Source organism: Amblyomma mixtum, chromosome 1 (genome assembly GCF_055824585.1).
Source record: "Amblyomma mixtum isolate Tamu chromosome 1, ASM5582458v1, whole genome shotgun sequence".
NCBI classification, from domain to species: Eukaryota; Metazoa; Arthropoda; class Arachnida; order Ixodida; family Ixodidae; genus Amblyomma; species Amblyomma mixtum.
The window spans coordinates 252,977,489-252,997,842 of NC_143012.1; the positions used below are offsets into that span (position 1 = coordinate 252,977,489).

The 20,354-nt window shown below is 45.9% G+C and overlaps 1 protein-coding gene across 6 annotated transcripts in view; it reads left to right on the forward strand.

The window, feature by feature from the left end:
* LOC149371484 (adenylate cyclase type 8-like) overlaps nt 1-20,354 on the forward strand; it is a 427,973-nt gene that overhangs the window by 271,708 nt on the left and 135,911 nt on the right. Inside the window, exon 1 of one of the 6 annotated variants that reach the window (XM_089565717.1) lies at nt 16,397-16,585. The exons of 4 other annotated variants lie outside the window; for them this stretch is intronic. The gene's annotated coding sequence lies outside the window, so the exon portion shown is untranslated. Of the gene's footprint in view, nt 1-16,396; nt 16,604-20,354 lie in introns of those variants that run through there. One more of the 6 variants, XM_089565718.1, reaches the window with a different exon arrangement.

Genomic DNA, 20,354 nt, shown 5'->3' on the forward strand with positions numbered 1-20,354 from the left:
TCCAGGCTATATGAGAGGGCGTATCAGGTCTTCAGCGCACGCTACAGGAATCAACCCATTGCCCGCGAGTTTCAATGTATACTGGAGTAGGTACGGATTGTCGGGCTATGAAATAACGCGGTAATGTTTCGGCTCCTAGACGGCAACCATCTCCCACCTCGCCTAATGTGCAGTCGCCGTACCGGCTCATGTAATGCGCATTTCGCTAAAGGCGGGGGCCTTCCTTAGTTTCAAGCGTAAAAGAGCTCTTGTGCGCCATGCCGCAAGGTATAACGCAGTGGTTGAAGAAAAGGCATTCGTCATTGTTACCAGCGCCAAGGAGAAGGGTGGGCTCATTTCTTGCGTTATGTGGCGTCCTGATTCATGTTGACGCCTGAGCCCAGAAGCTAGAGAGAGCGGCCTTTAGCGGCGTCAGGCATTTTTTTTTTCTTTTAGAAGCGATGTTTTGTTTTGGGTAATAAAGGCGGAAAAGCGTGCCAGCGGAGAGCATAAACAAGCCATCAGTCTTCAAAACCCCCCGGTCTGCACGATTTGCTCTTGCGTGCGTTACATCCGGTTCTGACGCTGTTGTCGTGTTACGCCTGTTCGCGATCACAAATGGTTTCTGGATGCGTATGCAAGTCTGTGTTCTTCGAAGCTTGTTCGGAAAAGCGTCGACTTTTTTTCTAGTTTTTCATTGGTTTTCGGGCGACTAAGAATATCTAGGGCACTATGCTCAGTTCGTAGCAGGCTTTGTAGAAGCATCCTGTTTAGCATATTGAATCTCAGCTACAGGGCGGAAGAAGCTTTATATGCTTTTATTTATCATCTGTCTTGGTGCGAATGTATATCTCCGCTCTTTTTAAATGGATACTCGGCGTACATGTTGCTTAAAGTTTCAGTCTTGCTTTGGGAAATGCAAAGGAAGGCTCGCATTTTAAATGAAGTGCGTTGTGCGTGCGATCTTCAAGGAGGATATCGTATTAGTTCAGTATTTATAATTTTATATATCTAATGTAAAGTAGAGTACACAAGCGGCGAAGGTTTGTTTTTATGCAGTAGTCATTTTAACTAGGGGAGTATGCCGTATATTCGGGTGCGGTTGCACACGCTGTCGTGAATGCTGACTTGTTTTTTTTTCTAATTGCAGGCGGAATGTTGATAAACATCCGATAAAGAAATAGAACACTCCTACTAAAACAAAAAAGAAAATTAATAAAAATAAACGAAAACAATGAAGCAGGGAAAGAGAGGACGACGGTACTAAAAACGCAGAACAGGAGAAAAATGCACACAATGTCGAGAATAGTGCTGAAAAAATAAGTTACCCCAGACGCGTGGTAAAGTTTCTATCATACCTGCGCGAAGCTTGTCGCACGTAACTGAAACCACAAAGAGCAAGTTTGTCTAGTACTCTAAGCCTTCCTTGATATACCAAAAACCAGGCCTGTTTTGGTTTGGTATGGGAGGCTGGCAGTCATAGCAAGAACATTTCCCCTCCTTGCGAAAAAAAAAATTAATAAATTGTAAACAGTGCAAGACGGGCCTCTGTTATCATCAACGACGGGTACGAGCTCTGCCTGTAATGTAACACGATTGAGGTGATATAGAGAGTTACAGCTTTAGGGTTAAGAAAAAAGGAATGCATGGCAAAGTGAGGGCAGAGCTTTGTGAAATGTTTTCCGCTGCTAGCCCTCCATCCTGCAGACATTGTAGTAGATGCATTTGTTACTTACGCCTTCTGTAATCACAGTACTCGACCGGGCCACATTCTGCACCGCTTTCAATAGTAAAGTGACCTATTGTGCGCTCCTAAACCGCACACCTGCCGAGGATTTCTAAAGAGTGCTCAGTAACAAGCTTGTTTCGATTGTTTTCGCAACGTTGCTAACGTTATCTTTATTTAGAGCGTGTCCCGGACGAACTTTAATATTTTAACGGACCGACGCCTGGCGAACATTGGGTGAGCAGGGTTAGTGGCGAATAGTCTGAATAAACGATGGGTAGAGAGGGATATGCCCGGGACCGAACGTTGATTTGAAGCAAGCATTGAACCGACACACTACAGTTCTCTCTCGCCCTCGCTCTCTGACGAGGCCTCTTACAGCTGTAGGGCATGAATATGCTGTGGTGCCATTGTTCAAACTTCAACCGGTGGTTGTTGTGCATCTAGGCGGAATATTAACGGCGTGCTGAATATTAATTAATTGCTAACATGCTCCAGGTTGCATGCAGGTGCAGAGTATAAATGGCAAGTAGACCAGTGTGCGATGCTGCGCACTGATGCCAAGGTTCATTAAAGCTAGTGATGACAAGAAAGTTTAAGCCGAACTAGTACGACCCGCTTTCAACTGTCTCGTCGGGAATAAAAGACCCCTCTCTTTCTTTCTTTCTCTCTCACCTATCTGTCACTTGCGCAGTCTGGGTGAGAATTAAGCTGGCAAAGAGTACGGGAGCGAACAGAAAGAAGAGGCGGGTCAGTGCGAGTTAAGGACTGAGAGTTCGCTAACAACTGCTTTCATCGCTCTCAGCGGGCATACACTGGCGGCCTACAATGAATACAAAGAAGGGCAAGTCCCTCATTATATTTACGCGTGGCCGGAGGCCCTTTGCAGGTACTGAGTTGCATGCGCGAGTTCGAGCTTCCCGAAATTAGTGACTCTGTAAACAGAATACTTTTCGCTGTATTATCTTTTTTTCTGCCGTGTCTCATTGCAGACAAATATGGTGCTGTTGCAACTGAAAAGGAAGCGTAACTGCGTGGTACGTATTTGACATGACTTGTGTACTGGTTGCACTTTCCTTTAGGTGACGTACATTGTCTGGAAAATGTTATTTCGACACTCATAATGCTAGCACGCTCCATGCTACAATTTGTTGTTTGGCATCAGTATGTCACATCAAGCTTGGAATCGCTTAAAAAAAAAAAAACGCCATGCAGAGGAATTTTAGACCATCTGCAATTTAAGGTGCAGGCATTGTTTAACACATTATTCTTCAACTGAATAAGGCGGGGAGCTTTTCTCATCGTAATGTATGAAAAATACTTTTTGTGCAACATCCACAAGCGTTGCCATGAAAATCTGCCTTCGCTCGGCTGTCCGCCTTGCTTCAAAAGGCCAAAGCAGCATAGCACATAATGTATAAGGGCATACGATAAGTAGACATGCACAGCGTCGCCTAATAAAACTTCCGCTCCTTCAAAGTTCAGACACACGTACGCTCATGTCTCTTCTTACATCACGCTGAAGAGATATTTCGTGAAAAACACTATTTTATGCCCATTTGCATGGGAAAAGAAACGAGCGCGTGAAGGTCGCACTTCTGTCTGTCTAGGAAACGCGAATTCTGAAAGGTTCGGCATCGTTTCTTTTTTTCTCGCTTTTCTCAATCTGTGCGGTGTTCTCGGGGCGAAAACATTTGCGCGCTACCATTCCATCAATAGGCACAGAATTCTCGCACGTCTACGCTTGCTGATTGCTTCGTGTTCGGCGCAAGCGGAAACTCGCGGCCGTCTTCAATCATCCCTTGCCTCAGGGAGGGGGGGGGCGGGGGGGCTGTAGTAGTGAAGGCTTCTGTTACTGAGAGTCTATTCGCAGCACTCGTGAAGAGGTGGAAAACTGTGAGTTGTCAGTAGGCATGTTTCACATTTGTGAGCGTGTTGTGGCCGTGTAAATACTAATACTTGTATTCCCGTGCGTGCCTCTGCAGCCGAAACTTGGGACGGGCTTGAGCAATCCGTGCGCGAAAGACTCGTTCAGAGAACGGTTTCCTCCGTTATAACGAGCTCTGGCCCACGCAGCACGTCCCAGCTGTGCTTTATATTATCTTTTCATTTTTAGGCAGTCTTTCTTTGTTACTGGCCGTCCTTTTTTGCAGAACTAAATCGAGATTCAGCACATTGAAAATAGGGCTGAGCATTGTCTTTGAGAGGAAGCGTAGCGCTCAGAAGCTTTCTTTTCTTTTTTCAGTTGATTGACGTTCTCGAATAAGTTGCGCGTCAGTTTCCTGTCAGCTCTCTCCTTCAGAGGGTTTGAGTTTTTTTCTTGAAAAAGATGGTAGCGCAAGTGAATATTTGGCTGTCACAGACACCTCGCAGATGTAAGCAGATCGAAGCAACAGTGTTTAACCAAGTTCTTGTTGTTTTGTATGTCTGTTTTTAGCGTCTCTCTTATAGACTCTTGAAGAGCAAGATTTATTTTAATGAAGATGAAAGTGTTCTCAAAATACCAGCCTCGGCGATCGTTTTAGAGCCTTGTGTTGGTTGTCTCTAGCGTGCTGTCGTTGAGTGAAACCTCATATTGGAGAAGTGGTGAGAATTTCAGGCATTTTTTAAGTGACGACGAGTTTGAGTGAGACCGAAAGGCACAATGGATTTTGCAGCTTGATATATCTTTTCAAGCTGTACATGGATTTTAGAAGTAGCCGGTGGTAGATCCGTAATAAACAGGTAGCTACTCGGGAACCGCGGAAATTTGAAATATTAGACGTAAAAAATTTTTCCGGATGCGTGGGATTGCATTCGTCTGTTTAGGCTTGCCTGTGCGCGACCGCGGGACAGCGTCTGTGTTGGGTTCCAACAGAAAGTATTCTGTGTACCTGTCCTTGCAATCCTGGATAGAAATAACCGAGCATTGGCCACATGGAATGGTGAAGATAAGCCACATAGCACCACCTGACGATGCAGTACTGGTGTTGACACCGGCGCCGGTCTGTACACCAGGAGTGCATTTTCAGGTGGCGCCCGTATGCAGTGCGGCCCAGATCGGAACTTGGAGGGGGGATCAGTTCCTTTTTTTGTGTTAGTACGTATATTTGTGGTATCCAAGCGCATATTGACGGAAAAGTTGCAGTGATCCAAATGGAAGTAAGCAGGGGATTAAGGCTTAAGAACTGTATGCTTTGCGAACCATCCTCTCACACCATGACAAGAACAGCTATGCTACTTTCTTATACTGGCCTCAATTTGTGCTGATATATATGCGTAAAATTGCAAAGCAAATGACGCTCAAGCTGAGAAATACGTGTGATCCTCCGAGAACAGCAAAAATTGGAGGTCACTGCGCTAACCCGCGTTGGAGTAATGCGTAATCAATGACGCCGCTTTATTTCAAGTTGCTTTTTGTTTTTAAATGGTTCCTTAATCACCCGATTCATTCACAATTAATTCAATTAATCACCCTTAATTCACAATTATTCATTTATTCACCCTTAATTCACAATTAATTCATAGTTATTTCTCTTATTTTACCCTTGATCCACCATTAATTCACACTTAAATCAGATTAATGAACCTTAATTCATAATTAAATCACCTCTAGTCACAATTATTGCACCTTAATTCACCTTAATGCACTTTTGACGCTTTCTATTGTCATTAATTATTGATTGAATTTCGATTAACTGCACAGTTTCCCTCGTTTCATCTCAGTATTCATTCCGGACCTTCAAATTTGGCGCCCCGCATTGGCTCCGTCCACACTTCCGGTCATTTGGCCCCTGTTACGACCCATCTTGAGACCCGAGATGAAACAGAGGGAGATTCAACGTAGCGGCAATTTTGACGGGTCGTTTGACTTCAACTTGACCCCACGATGACCTCACGAAAAAGGGTGACTTTCTGGGAAGTGGCCGACGAGGCTCTTCCCACACTCGGCTCGGCGAAAACGACCTCCCCTTCGAGAAGCAACCGACGACAGGAGAAGAAAGGCTGTCCCTCGTCTTGAAAAAAAAACCCGGAACGAATCAGAGGAAGCCTGCGCAGCTGCGGCTGTGACGTCAACACGACACAATGCTATAGGAATGCGGACTGCGGACTCGCCAGTTCCCACGTGCGGGCTCTAAGCAGGTGTCTTAGTTGGCAGTGACGTGTGGTGCCGATCTTTTGTGCCACGATGAGTTACCGCCTAGTGAGGAGGCTCAACAGGTCTTCGATGGCGGTGCTGGTGCCGATCTTTTGTGTCGCGGTGGAATGTCGCCTGGTGCAGGGGCGGAGTCTTGGGCTATATAACCTGCGACCAAAGTGGGCACGAACGCTCTGGACCTTCGGTAATAGGTTCATCCAGTGTGGCTCTGAACCTTGGGTAATAGGTTCATCCAGTGGCTCTGAGCCTTGGATAACAGGCTCATCCAGACGCTCGACGCTATGAACTCTTAACTTTTGATTCCTTGCTCTTCTTTTTGTAAATTTTTGTAAATAAGTGTCTTAGTTTCTTACCATTAAATCTGCTTGTTTTTGTAATCTCTAACCCATTCTGAAGTTCAGACCGTTTCCTTCATCCCGGACGAGCCCCCTTGGTGCAACAACAACTGGCCACGCTACCTCGAGCCGCAACAACTGGTGGCAGCGGTGGGATCTGCTACCTCGAGCCACAACAACTGGTGGCAGCGGTGGGATCTGCTACCTTGCGTCACAACAACTGGTGGCAGCGGTGGGATCTGCTACCTTGCGTCCCAACAACTGGTGGCAGCGGTGGGATACGAAGCCTGGGATCCGAAGCCTGGGATCCGAAGCCTGGGATCCGACGCCTGGGATCCGAAGCCTTGGGATCTGAAAAGACTGGTGAGATACGAAGACCCAACAACTGTGGATCAGCGATGGGAATCTGAAGCCACAAGCGACAACAACGGTCGGCCAGCGAGAGTGCAGCTGTCTCGGGTCATGATCACGTGTGTGGGTGAGTGCTTGGCTTTTCCTTTGATGTGGACCAGGTTCTAAGAGAGGGTTAAAATTTAGAACTGGTAGACACCTGTGCTTAAATCTTACAGGTTTGGTATTTTTGCATAGTTGTTTTGGAAATAGCTCAGACTCAGAACTGTCATGGACCTACAGAAACTGCAGGAGTCGGACCTGTTGCTGTTGTGTGAGGAATTGGGGATTGAGACAAGGGGTTTGGCACGAAAACCCATGATAATTCAGGCCATTACTGATTTGGGGGCAGATGATGAGGAGCTCATTGAAGAGTGGAGTCTCATCGAACAAAAAAAGGAAGAGCAGCTCAGACAGCGAAAAGAGCAGGAAAAAGAGCAGCTCAGACAGCAGGAAGAGCGAGAAAGAGAGGAAAAGTGGCGTCAGCGCGAACGTGAGAGGGAAGCAAAATTACTGAAGCTAAGGACTGAGCTCAGTAAGTTAGAAATGGAGTTGAGCAAGAGGTCGGGCGGTTGTCCCCAGCAAGTGGTACCTCTTCTCAACAAGGAGGCAGGCGAGAGGTGTGAGACTATTCCGCAGAAAAGCCTCCGCGTGGAGAAAGAACAGGAAGAGCGAAACCTTTGCGAGGAAAAAGAAAGGTGTGACGCGCGTACTGTTAGCCCTGAGACAGATAGCGCGTTGGCAGATAAGACTGAGGTCCCGCGCCAGAAAGAATGCAGTGAGGTTCGGTGTGCACGCGATGACAGAACCAGACAAGGGACACCGCTGGTGCAGCTGGCGAGCACTGGCGGTCAGAAAGTTGAGGCTGTACTAAGCGACACAAAGAGTGAACGGGAATCGCCCGACGGCAGCCGTGAAGCGCCAGGGAAGAGCGCAACGTTCCCGGAAAAGTGCCGTACAGACGAGATTGTTTCTGTTGCCCTGAATGGGTTTGATGCTGCTCCGAAAGAAAGGCAGCAGGAAAATGAGCTTTGGTGCTCAGATGGAAACACAGGAGTGGACGATTCAACAGTTGAGCCGCCGCCTGGCACTGTGAGTGGTAAACCGCAAGTAGCGTCGCGGCGCAGGAAAAACCGCGAACGCGACAAGCGAATGAGGAATGCTAGGGCAGGTGTTAATGCTGATGCGAGGGCCGGCAAATTAACTCGGGACAGCACCGCGAGAACTGTGAAAGAAAAGGGAAAACCAACAGTGTCATTTTCCCGAAGGCGGCTGGGCCCGAGGAAAGCCAAGGTGACTGCCCTTGCAGGCCGAAGGCACCATTGTCCATTGAACAAACATCGCGAACGCGACAAGCGATTGAGAAGTGCCAGGGCAGGTGTTCATGCTGATGCAAGGGCCGGCAGATCAACAAGGGACGGCACCACGAAAGCTAATGACCGAGAAGGAAAATCAGTGAAATTTTCCCGAAGGCGGATGGGCCCGATGAAAGCCCAGGTGACTGCCCTGGTGGGCCGAAAGAGGGACAGACGGCGCAGTCGTTGGACACGTGACGCATGCTACATGTTACGAAGAATAGGGCTCGACAGCCACACAAAAGGGCGCCACAGAGAGCGCGTGAGTCGGAGGGGGTCCCTGCAGGCAGGGACAAAGAAATGGTGGAGGCACCCTTTCCTCAGTAGGTCGAGCGGAGGCGGAACCAATCAAGCACGCAGTTTTCTTGAAGCACCTGCTTGTGGACCGGCCATCCGACCCCGACCGCGCAGGGCGCGGCTAAAGGTTGTCCAATTCGAGGAATAATTGTTTGCCCCCTTTTTTTTTTTTCGTGCATTGACTCACTGTAAAAAAAACGAGACAGGGGTGAAGGCAAACGAGTTTCCAGTTTTTTTAGTGCTAATGCTGAGTGGTCTTTGTAAAGTTTGTGATTTTCACTCAGTTATGCAGCTTTTGGAGCTGTTTACTTTTTTTTGTACATGCAGGAAGGGACGCGGACTTCTTACCTGTTCTTTTTAAGCAGTCCGGAATGCTCTTTATGAACCAAAATTACTACTATAAGTTTTCTCGTGCGTTTTTGAAAGTGAAGGGTACAGTAGCAGGTTCGGTTTTTCTCAGCTTGCGTAGGTCTTGGGGGTTTTCAGTGTGAGCTTTTCTACAACGACTATACTAACCGGATTATAGCACCCTCTTTTGGAACTGGTTTGCTCGGAGGAAAGTTGAGTGCTTGCTTGCGCATGTGGTTGAGGTTTCAGAGACGCCTCAAAGAATTTGGCCGGCGTAATAGAAGACCACGTTGCGAGCGGCAGAGGGCTTCTGGCATACTTCTGGCATGCTTCTGCAAGTCGTCTCTTCGTGCAGCAGCGATGACTGCTACTCGCCGAGACTCGTCTGGCGGGGGAGGTAGCTGTTACGACCCATCTTGAGACCCGAGATGAAACAGAGGGAGATTCAACGTAGCGGCAATTTTGACGGGTCGTTTGACTTCAACTTGACCCCACGATGACCTCACGAAAAAGGGTGACTTTCTGGGAAGTGGCCGACGAGGCTCTTCCCACACTCGGCTCGGCGAAAACGACCTCCCCTTCGAGAAGCAACCGACGACAGGAGAAGAAAGGCTGTCCCTCGTCTTGAAAAAAAAACCCGGAACGAATCAGAGGAAGCCTGCGCAGCTGCGGCTGTGACGTCAACACGACACAATGCTATAGGAATGCGGACTGCGGACTCGCCAGTTCCCACGTGCGGGCTCTAAGCAGGTGTCTTAGTTGGCAGTGACGTGTGGTGCCGATCTTTTGTGCCACGATGAGTTACCGCCTAGTGAGGAGGCTCAACAGGTCTTCGATGGCGGTGCTGGTGCCGATCTTTTGTGTCGCGGTGGAATGTCGCCTGGTGCAGGGGCGGAGTCTTGGGCTATATAACCTGCGACCAAAGTGGGCACGAACGCTCTGGACCTTCGGTAATAGGTTCATCCAGTGTGGCTCTGAACCTTGGGTAATAGGTTCATCCAGTGGCTCTGAGCCTTGGATAACAGGCTCATCCAGACGCTCGACGCTATGAACTCTTAACTTTTGATTCCTTGCTCTTCTTTTTGTAAATTTTTGTAAATAAGTGTCTTAGTTTCTTACCATTAAATCTGCTTGTTTTTGTAATCTCTAACCCATTCTGAAGTTCAGACCGTTTCCTTCATCCCGGACGAGCCCCCTTGGTGCAACAACAACTGGCCACGCTACCTCGAGCCGCAACACCCCACACTTCCGGCATTTTCAAATTTAGCGCTTCTTTTGTTCTAGCCCCGCCCGTTTTCTGAACATATTTGGCTCTCATTAATTTTCTATTCATCTGATTTAATTTTCTTTCTTGCGCAGCATTCTCACATCATCCTCTTTCGATTACAACCATTCGTTTGACACTACCTCTTCTGAGCTCCCCACAGCTACTGCCTACACATTTTGCGGACACGACCCCGCCGACATAGCCTTGTAGTGCTTTCGCAATAATAAACACGGGGTTAGGCAGCCCTAGCGCATTTTTCACGGCAACGTTTTGTATTAAAATGTATCAGTAAATGTTAATAGAAGCAGGGCTTATAGGAGGAGGGATATTCGGAAATAAGCATGTCAGAATTTTTACTTTTGCGTTCGTAATGCTGCTGCGCTGGAACACATAGCCAATCAAGGTGCGAAGATGACAAATAAGACAAAGTTTTCAGCTGAGAAGATGATCTATAGAAGCGCACCACCTAATTGACTGCAAGCATTCGACCCATCGGAGTGTAGTGGCCAAATCAGCCAGAGGTGGCGACAGGTGTAGTTTCGTTTTTTCAAGATTATAAAAACTCAGTTTTCCATAAAAGCGGTGTCTTTTTCGTTAGTATGAAAATTTTATCAATACCGGCCAACTTCGATTACTTCGCAGTGTCTCTATACCGTCCACGAGCATTACTGTACTCTGGCGTTTTTTGTTTCGCCAGCTTTCAAAAATACGAACTTGTATTCAGCTGTTAACTCCTCAGCCAGTTTGGGAATCTGAACTTCCTTCACATGCTTAAGAGAGTGCTTGTATGGGTATTCAGCACTCCAAACATTTTAGGCACACAATGGACGACTCAGCATCCAAGCTTCATATATCTCTGCAATGACTTCTCCCACCCTCGAGCATTCTTGTTCGAAGGCAAATAATGGAGCTCGGACAACTCCTTCAGAAACTTCAATAACTTGAAAACACTTGTCGTTCGGGTATTTGCCTGCCATTTATTGAACTTTGCCGTCTCCCGCAAATAGTCTGCTTCGCGAAATCTGCAATACCAGACAAAACTTGGTGTCGAAATGCGAGCGCTGAAACTTCAATGAGGGTGCTTCGGTACTGTTATGATCGGAATGCGGCATCAGAGTGCCCGTGCTTGAAATATTGCCATACCTATCTTTCAGAAAAGAATGTTTTAGAGGAAACGGCAGTGATCTCTTTTTTGGAATGTTCTTTGAAGAAGCCAGAAGAGAGCAGCATCCCGCTGGATCTGCCTTTTTCTAAGCAGACATCGAAGGACTCTCACGGACCGGGCTCACCAAAGATATTGCGCAGCGCTATTGTTCGCTATGCTTCCGGCTTGACGAATACGAGTAAGCAAAGAAAAATATCTGCCTTCAGTTGTGTAGCTGCAAAGCCATAACTGCATTTTTTTATGTTTTTCGCAAGTTTTCTTCATGAAGCTGAACGACTTGCCTTGGCTTGCTTCGGCAAGATGAAAGGTAACACACGTGAAAAGGACGAAGAGCATTTTATGTTCGATTATTCGAAGCAAGATATTTAGGCAAGATGACTTGATATTCTTCATTTGAAAACGAAGTGCCAAATGGTGTAATAATAAGAAAGAATAAAAAGGATTGCACGATGCTGGATTTGCCACAGCATTTGATTACACTGTTGAGGCTGCACTGTCTGAAATAGTAAACGTGAAAAATTAATATTTTTGTTAAGACCGCGTTGCAGTAGTACTAAAAAAAAAAAAGAAACGAACCTGAAAAACGTTCAGATTTTTATTCTGAGAATTCGAAGCGACATATCCACATCTATCAAAACTGATCACAAGAACCAACAGTGAAAACGAATGCCATGAAACAGCCGAGCTATAGCTATAAATGAAAATAGAAACAGATTTAAGACAGGCCCAGAAACGTCTTCTTTCGAAGCTCTACAATGACTAAGACCTGACATCACAGAAAGAGTAAATCTTAAAGATTTACGAGTTAGTGGCAGAAGCCTTTCAGTTCATCTCGCTTAGGGCCGGTCGGCATTTTGTGAAAAATCTTTCACTATGCCATTGCAACTTTTCAAGAAATCAAGTAGCCGCTTATTTCAAGCAGCTCTTTAAGGTCAATATATGCGATAGGAAAATTTATTCCACCTATGAGAATCGCGAACATTTTTACATTTGCTTCAGTAAATTTCAGGCGTAACTTTATGGTAGATTTTTTAAGCAACGGCAGAATATTTAAAAGCGAGCAGCCAACTATCATGCCATTTAGAGTATACATACTCATCGATGGCGAACTTGTCGCGAAAAAGAAAATTGCTATCATCGTTACTCGGATTTCAGAGCGGCTTTTCACCCCATTTGTCCAGACGCACTGTGGACAGGCTCCACTGCTTCGCTATATTCGCGCCATATTGGGCACTGAGGCTGTGGATAACAGAACGAGAGGATTATTGGAGTTTGACCGAAATGAAACCGTCAGGTGGCCTTTGCTCTTACTTTCCGAATTTTATTTTTGGCGTCTCGAGGAAGCAATTTGTTGGGAGAGTTCTATGAACACGGAATATAATTTTTATCGCCTAGTTGAAATAAGAGAAAGCTGCCATTTTTGTTTCTGACAGAGAGTGGCCTTATCCCTGGGCATCACAGAACTGCCATGACAACAATAACGAGGCCTGATACACCTGCGTGATAGTCCAAGGATTGAATGTCCAATTCCCGTATTAGAGTTATTAAGGTATTAAAGTATTATTCCCGTATTAAAGTAGAGTTATAACATAGCCCCTAGAATATTTGCGGCACAGTTATAGAATAGCGTGTTCCGCGATCTGGTACCGCAGTCTCCTTTCGCGCAGTGCCACTGAGCATGCGCAGATTGCCTTGGGGAGGGGGGGGGGGGGGGGCGTCAGATGTCGCCAGTTGCCGGCTAGCTGCGCGCAAGCGTGCCGCGTTCGGGCCGATCAGCGCGTAGGCACTGGCGACGTGCAGCAACGCATCGTGGTAGAATTGCGGATCACGCATTGCTATATCTTCGCTCATAATGCAATACCTTGACGCTCGTTTATGCCTTTTTACGTCAAGTATATGTAATACTGCTTTCCGAAACGCAAGTAACTATTGTGCTCTCTTTGTATTTGGTGCCTAAATAAGGGTGACCTTATACAGCTTCAATTTATTGTGTTTGCCGACGCAGACCAGCTCCCATAAAGGCGCGGGTATTCGTCGTGAAAGCGATGTTTCCTAACACAATGAAACCGGAGACAAAAACGCCCACTTTCAATATCTGCTTTTCGCAGCGCGGCTAAGTTTGGCCGTCGGCGTTTCAATTCCACGCAGACAATTCGGCAGTGCGGGGACTCGAAGCGGTTTCCCATTGCGCGGTGACCGCGCACCGACGTAACACGTGCCTTTGTCGAGCAACCGAGGAGGCGAAGCGCTCGTCACGTTCGTTGATAATGGGCAGCGTACGGAAACGCCTTTTGTCTCTGACCGAGAATACATTCGTGCCCGGCAGAGCCCGAACAAAGCCACGCCGTGTACACACGCTGTCACATGCATAGATGCAGTGAGGTTTTTAAAACGTTGTTTGCGCCCATAAAGGCGTGCCACCCGTTCGAATGAGCACGTACTATATGAAGGATTTTTCAGTGCTGTACCAGGAAGGGTTCATTTATCGAAAGCGCTTGAAGTAGTTCTCTCATTTGGGCTTGAATCATGGATACTTCTGCCCTAGCTTTGCTAAGCCATGCTCTAATTTTTATGTGTGAATATCCATAGTAGAAATAAGTATATATTATATACGTACAGTCTTTACCAAAAGTAACCGGACAACGGCGATTCCTTTCTTAGCCGCGTACCGAAGCGCTTACAGCGGCCCTTAAGCTCTGAGTCTGTGTAGGTAAGGTGAACCCTTGTCCTTATACTTTTTAACACCTTTCAGTGTTTATGGGTGCCGTAAAGACTAAGTTATATGGTTGAGAAGCAAAAACCTGCTGCTCGGTTACTTTTGGCAAAGGGGGTAGATACGCATATATATGTACACGCGTACCATATGTATAAATGTATGTAAGTATGTATGTACGCACATTATTGCCAAAAGTTAAGAGCCCACGGGGCTTGTTTTCGAAACACACTGTATGGCTCGCAATTATTCCTCAACGGTCCAAATCTCCTGAAGGCAAGGAGATTTTTCGTCCTGTCCCCTCCGACGGGTAAATCTTTCAATAATGCTACAGAATCCTCACTACACAGCTAAGAAGCAAACCCCCTGGGCTTTAACCTTTTCACAAAGACTCTGCATACGTGCATATCTACATACATACATGTACATACCTACATACCATACATACGTATATACATGCATTCTTTAATACACACACACACACACACACACGTACAAACATGCCTACTTGAATACATAGAAGCGTGCGTGAGTACACACACACACGCGCACACACACGACACTCACACCGCACACACGCACATACATACATACATACATACATACATACATACATACATACATACATACATACATACATACATACATACATACATGCATGCATACATACATACATACATACATACATACATACATGCATGCATGCATACATACATACATACATACATACATACATACATACATACATACATACATACATACATACATACATACATACATACATACATACATACATACATACATACATACATACATACATACATACATACATACATACATACATACATACATACATACATACATACATACATACATACATACAGCCGCCGCGGTGGCTCAGTGGTTATGGTGCTCGGCTGCTGACCCGAAAGACGCGGGTTCGATCCCGGCCGCGGCGGTTGAATTTCTTTGGAGGAGAAATTCTAGAGGCCCGTGTACTGTGCGATGTCAGTGCACGTTAAAGAACCCCAGGTGGTCGAAATTTCCGGAGCCCTCCACTACGGCGTCTCTCATAGCCTTAGTCGCTTTGGGACGTTAAACCCCATAAACCAAACCATACATACATACATACATACATACATACATACATACATACATACATACATACATACATACATACATACATACATACATACATACATACATACATACATACATACATACATACATACATACATACATACATACATACATACATACATACATACATACATACATACATACATACATACATACATACATACATACATACATACATACATGTTTTCACGGATGCATACATTCACACATATATTTAGGATATGTGACCGTAGTTGTCCTGATTAAACGCTGGCGAGGAAGCCGGAAACAAGTTTGTGACAGAAAGTCAAAAAAGATAAAACACATTATCCACATTACAACACATTTCCGAGAGAGGGAGATAACAAACAGAAAAAGTTACACAAGAGTTTGACTTGACGAGAAGAACCGTCAGATTTCGGGACTCAAGTAATAGTCATGAACATACGCCCACGCCTGTCAATCCCTTACGTCGCAAAAAGTACCGAGCAACAGCTTATAATTTTTTTTCTGAGGAAGCCAGAGAAAAACACTGTTCTTGTGGCAGCGTCATTTTTTATTCGAACCTTAGGTCTGCGTTCTCGCAGTGTTTCGCTAAAAATGTCCCAGGGCACGTTTTGACTTTGAGAGGCCTCATCCATTATTTCCTAGCAAAGCCCGGTAAAATTTCTTCGGTTGACTTTAAAGCTTAGCCTGCTAAAATATACATACCCGCCACACTTGAGTACCTGCCGGGGCATTCAATAAAGCAGCGGTGGCTAAAATATTCCCGGGAAATATTCCACGTCACTAGTAGGCTTCGGCAGAATAAGTTGTTCCCAGCATCCGCTTTGTTCGCCAATTTATCTTTTCTGTACGACGCATAAACACAGAGCTTTCAAGCGCCAGCCGCAGATTTCAGCTCGCCCCACATCGTTAACACTTGCGGCGCTAGGCAGCCTCTTTATTTTCTGCATGATCCGCAGTTCTTTATTTAGACCCGCGCGCTGTGACCCGTCGAAATGTGCTTCCTGGTCGTGAAAGCCTGACATGTTTGTGCCTTCCCGCGTCTACAGCCTCGGCGAAAGTCAGTCGAATATTTCTCTACTTTTCTCTCAACACCCACACCTTCCCACTTTCCTCCTCTCCCACCTTTTGAAGAACGACAGCTGTTGTTGTATCCGTATATCAGCGGTGGCTGAAACTGGAAGCCTAGTTCTCTGTGTCCGGGCTGTTTGTCGGCCCACTCACCGCCTTGCCCATGTGGGCAGTTTTTTCTTTCTTTTTTCCTTTTCTATCGTTCTTGCTGACCCAGCGTTCGACCAATAGCTTTTCCTTTGACTGGAAGGAATGTAATATCGGCTGCCTCGGAGAAAGTTCTGCAAATCTTCTTTTTTTACTTCTTCTCGAACCTTCCCTGTGACTACTCATTCAAAAGAGGCCAAGCAAGTAGCAAATTCTCAGATACACCAAAATCGCATCGACTGAGCTTGCGAGATGAAGGGAGAAAATAAAGACGGAAAGAGAGTGCAAGCTAGTGGGAGAGAGAGGGAACAAGAGAGAAAGAGGTCAAAGAGGAGGAGAAGGAAACGGTGACCGAGAGGAAGCAATGCAGGAGTGCCGTTTAGTCAAAGATGCTGATGTGCGCGCATTGTTGAGCCGTTCCGGGAAGCCGAGTACCTGCTTTGCCGTGTCGCCATTACAACGGAATTCCTATACCCTGCAAGTGCGGTGGATGGTTGATTCCTTTGTCGGGGACGAAAACCGCACTTCCGTATGACCTTTTCTTTTTGTAAGTCTGCGTAGCACAGAACAGCCCGTTCGTTCCTGTTTCGGCGATTCTTGCTCTGGGAAGAATGGAAAAGGAAAACGGAGATGCCACATACGCGGATTCTGAAAAGACGGCTGGCCGGTCTCCCACGTACTCTCACTGCATTCGATTTCCCAGCCATCCACAATTTTTTTTATTATTCTTTCGTTCGGGTATAATTTTCTTGCGGGCGCGCATATATGCAGTTTATAGCCGCGTCAAGCACAGGCAACAAATGGCGCGAAGAAGAGAAGTATAATCGTTTTTCTTCGTAGCACCCGTCGTTTTAGATGCACGTCGGATCGTCGTAGACCCGCTAGAAAGCCATCTCCAGCGGAGTACGGGTTTTTTTTGAAATTGCTTCTAGATCGGCAAGGCGCCTCATTCCGAGCGGGCAGAATTGGCACGGAAGCGAGTGAAAAAAATCTCCCTGGAGATGCGATGCGAATAATTTCGTCTTAGACTGCGAATGCGCTTTACTGTTGACTCTCTTTGAAAACATAGCTCTCTTATCAATGAAGGCTCTAGGTTTATAGGAAGAGCGGTGCTTCGAAGTAGCAGGACCAATAACAGAGATAATTCAAAAAGCAAGAATTTCTTACACCGGAATCGTTCTAATATTTATGCCTGAATAAAAAAGCTCATAAAGTGGCATTCCAATCGGCATTCTCGCTATGTATTTCCATCTGGTGGCAGCAACTGGTGAAGGACATGAAAAGTAGGAAAGAAGTGCTTCTGTATAATGTCGTCAAAGTAAATTGTTTGCCCAGGGTAGCCGGCTGAGCGTCGTATAATACGCGTCGCCGAAGGCATATACAGTGCTCCGTATACACGACGCTAAACTTGAACATCTCGGAGCCTCGAAACTTCCACTGCTTCGGAAGCGGCGCTTCGGCCATGATTAGAATTAGCCGCCCGTGGGCACAGCTGCGCTTTTCGATATTCTTCCTAGCTACGCAGAAGTATGTAGGGTTTAGCTTATGCTACTCAGCGGACAAGCAACTCCCCAGCTTGTGGTCAAAGTAACCGAACTGTTGTCCGACACAGCGCCCATATGCATTCAGCAGCTGCGCAGTAAGCTCTCTCCGTTGTTACACCCTACTATCTTTCCCGCCCAACGCACTTACACTGGCGCAGATCTGTCGGGCGCATCTGCTTCGATGTTAAGTATCTGCGCTTTCCTAGGCGACAAGCGTCGTTTTGCGCTCACGGTGTATACATCTCTTCAGCTATGCTTCTGAGAGAAGCTCTTTCCAACATAGTACCGGATACCTTCTGGGTGTCGGCGGGAACAACTGTAGGAGATTTTGCTTTCGTCCAGAATGCGTTACATTAAGCTTCGTTTATATACAGTACACAACTTTCCTAATTTGCTCCACAGGCGGTGAAGATTGGACAATTTTGGCAAGGCCGCGAGTAATTCCTAGCCATAGTTGTAAAGACAGAACTTATCTCCGCGCCATCAGGTAGAGAATAAGAGGCCCTCTTAAAACTTCTTCCAGCTTTAACTTAGATCTGCGCTTCGTTGTTTGTGCTGAAAAGATCAATGCGGGCAAACATTTGTTGACAAGATTTCTGCCTGAACAACTGTTTGGTTCTACATTTGTCCGCTTGTATTGTTGCAAAACAGTGCGTGATTGATCAAAGCCTTTTTTTTATGTATATTTTAATGATGAAAGTAAAATAAGGATCTCACGAGATAGCCTCTTTGTAGGTAACTTTTGCTTCAATACAGTCGCACATATACTCAAAACTAACAAGCTGGCAGTAGTAAGCATTCAGTTAAGTTAATCTGCATCTGCCTGACACCTTACACATTTTCCGGTCCCTCCACTGTATGATTTGTAAAAGTATCTCAGTGTGTCCCCCCCCCCTTTTTTTTTCTTCTTCTATGATAGTTATTTTAAGGTCCGTTTTCAGCAGCATTTTTAAAAATGATAACTGGTAGTGATGAACAGTTTTGAGTGCGGTAATTCTGCTGCTTGCGTTCGCACGCCTGTCCGCATTACACTGTATGAGCACGTGATGCTAGGGCTAAAAAAAAATTCATAATTTAATTGTTCCGTTATTCTCGAGGCTAGCCTTTTTGTGTTGTTGGCAGTTTTCATAACCCATAACGCTAAGAAATCCGCGTCCACTCATGGCAATGACTTCCCGCTTCCTTTCTTGCCGTCTTTAGAATCCTGGGTCACCAAATACGATAAGCACTCACACTGTGAAGCTGCTCTTAAGTGGTGTCGCAGTGCTTCCATAGGTCGCGGTTTTTCTCACAGGTGTGTAAGGATGCCAGGAAAGTTGGAAATTGTGTTTGAAAAACTGCACGAATCGATTTAGGTGGACGTGCGTTGGACATGCTTATTTTTCTTTACTGCTTGTCGTAGCGTTATTTTGATGCATACGAATCGGACTATAGGTGTTTAGTAAAAAATAAATACTGCTTACAAACCACGGCGCAGTACGTTACCGACCAAGAAAAAAATGGCTTTAAACGTGTCACATACGTACGTGTGTAAGGATTCTTTTTGCCCCATTCGCATAGAAAACACCAGCTTCTCCGAGCGGAATCTATGAAGCATCATAGCGAAAAAAGAGCTTAACTATGCTTTTACGCTAATCGCCGCTAACACCTGAACAGCGCTGCTGGCGCCGGTTGCTTCCTGACTTGTAAAGCACGAAGCGCTGTCTCATGTCCTAAAGTACAAATGACAAAATTCTGTCTTCCGCAGGCATCTCCGCTTTAATTACGAGCAGCGAATTCCCTACCGCATTCTGTAAACAGCTGGCTCGAGTTTTCTGGGCGAAATCAGTTTTGCCTCAACGCCGCAGACGTCGTCGTAACCATGACGACAGAAAGCCCCAGACGCGTTTTCTTTCATAGCGGAGATGTCTCGCCGCGTCTAGCTTTAGAAACTTTGCTTGAACGAGCCGAGAGCAGATTTAATATAGCAGCTAGCAAGGGCTTGCATGCGGTTTGCCGACTCGGTCTGCGGTCGACACGCAAAGCCTGGGAGGAAATCTGGTCAAAGGTCACGGAATGAACAACGGGAGAAGGAGAACTACGCTTGGCATTCAGCACTTCTTTTTGCTGAGCAATATGCGCTATGTACTACGGGTGCAGGTTAATGGGTGCAGAATTCTGCAGCATGGCGACCGCGCAGCAGTGCATCTTTCCTACAGTGCAGCTTCACGAGCGCAGCTTAACAATAAGGGTTGTGGGTGTGGTGTGAATTCGTATTAGTTATTCGGCTGAGATTGTAATTGAGCAACTGTTATCTTAACTGCTAGTCAGGCCATGTTAGGACATAATAAGGAAATTTACATTTAGTTCTGGAGCTGCTCTTTGCGCTAACAAACTATGTACTGCATATCCATTCGATTAAATCATTGCAGATTCCGGTTAGGGACCGCTGCACCATTCTTTTTGGGCTAACTTGCAGCTGCAGCTATTTATTGTTTTATGCACACACACACACGTGGATGCCTCACTTATACAGCAAATACCACTTTTCTGAAAAAGGTTTTGAGTTCGAGCGCACAGAAAAGTTTAGCTCAATATTCTTGCTCGCGTTCGCAAACGTACAGGCATAAAAGAGGCCAAAAGGCGCATACATCAGCGATGTGTGCGCACATGCTGAAACCTGTATAGATTCTGTGTTGTGCACAAACTAAAACAAATAATGTGGCTGAAATTTCGCGTATAAAAATAAGTACGTTAAGAAGTAGGCTATCCAGA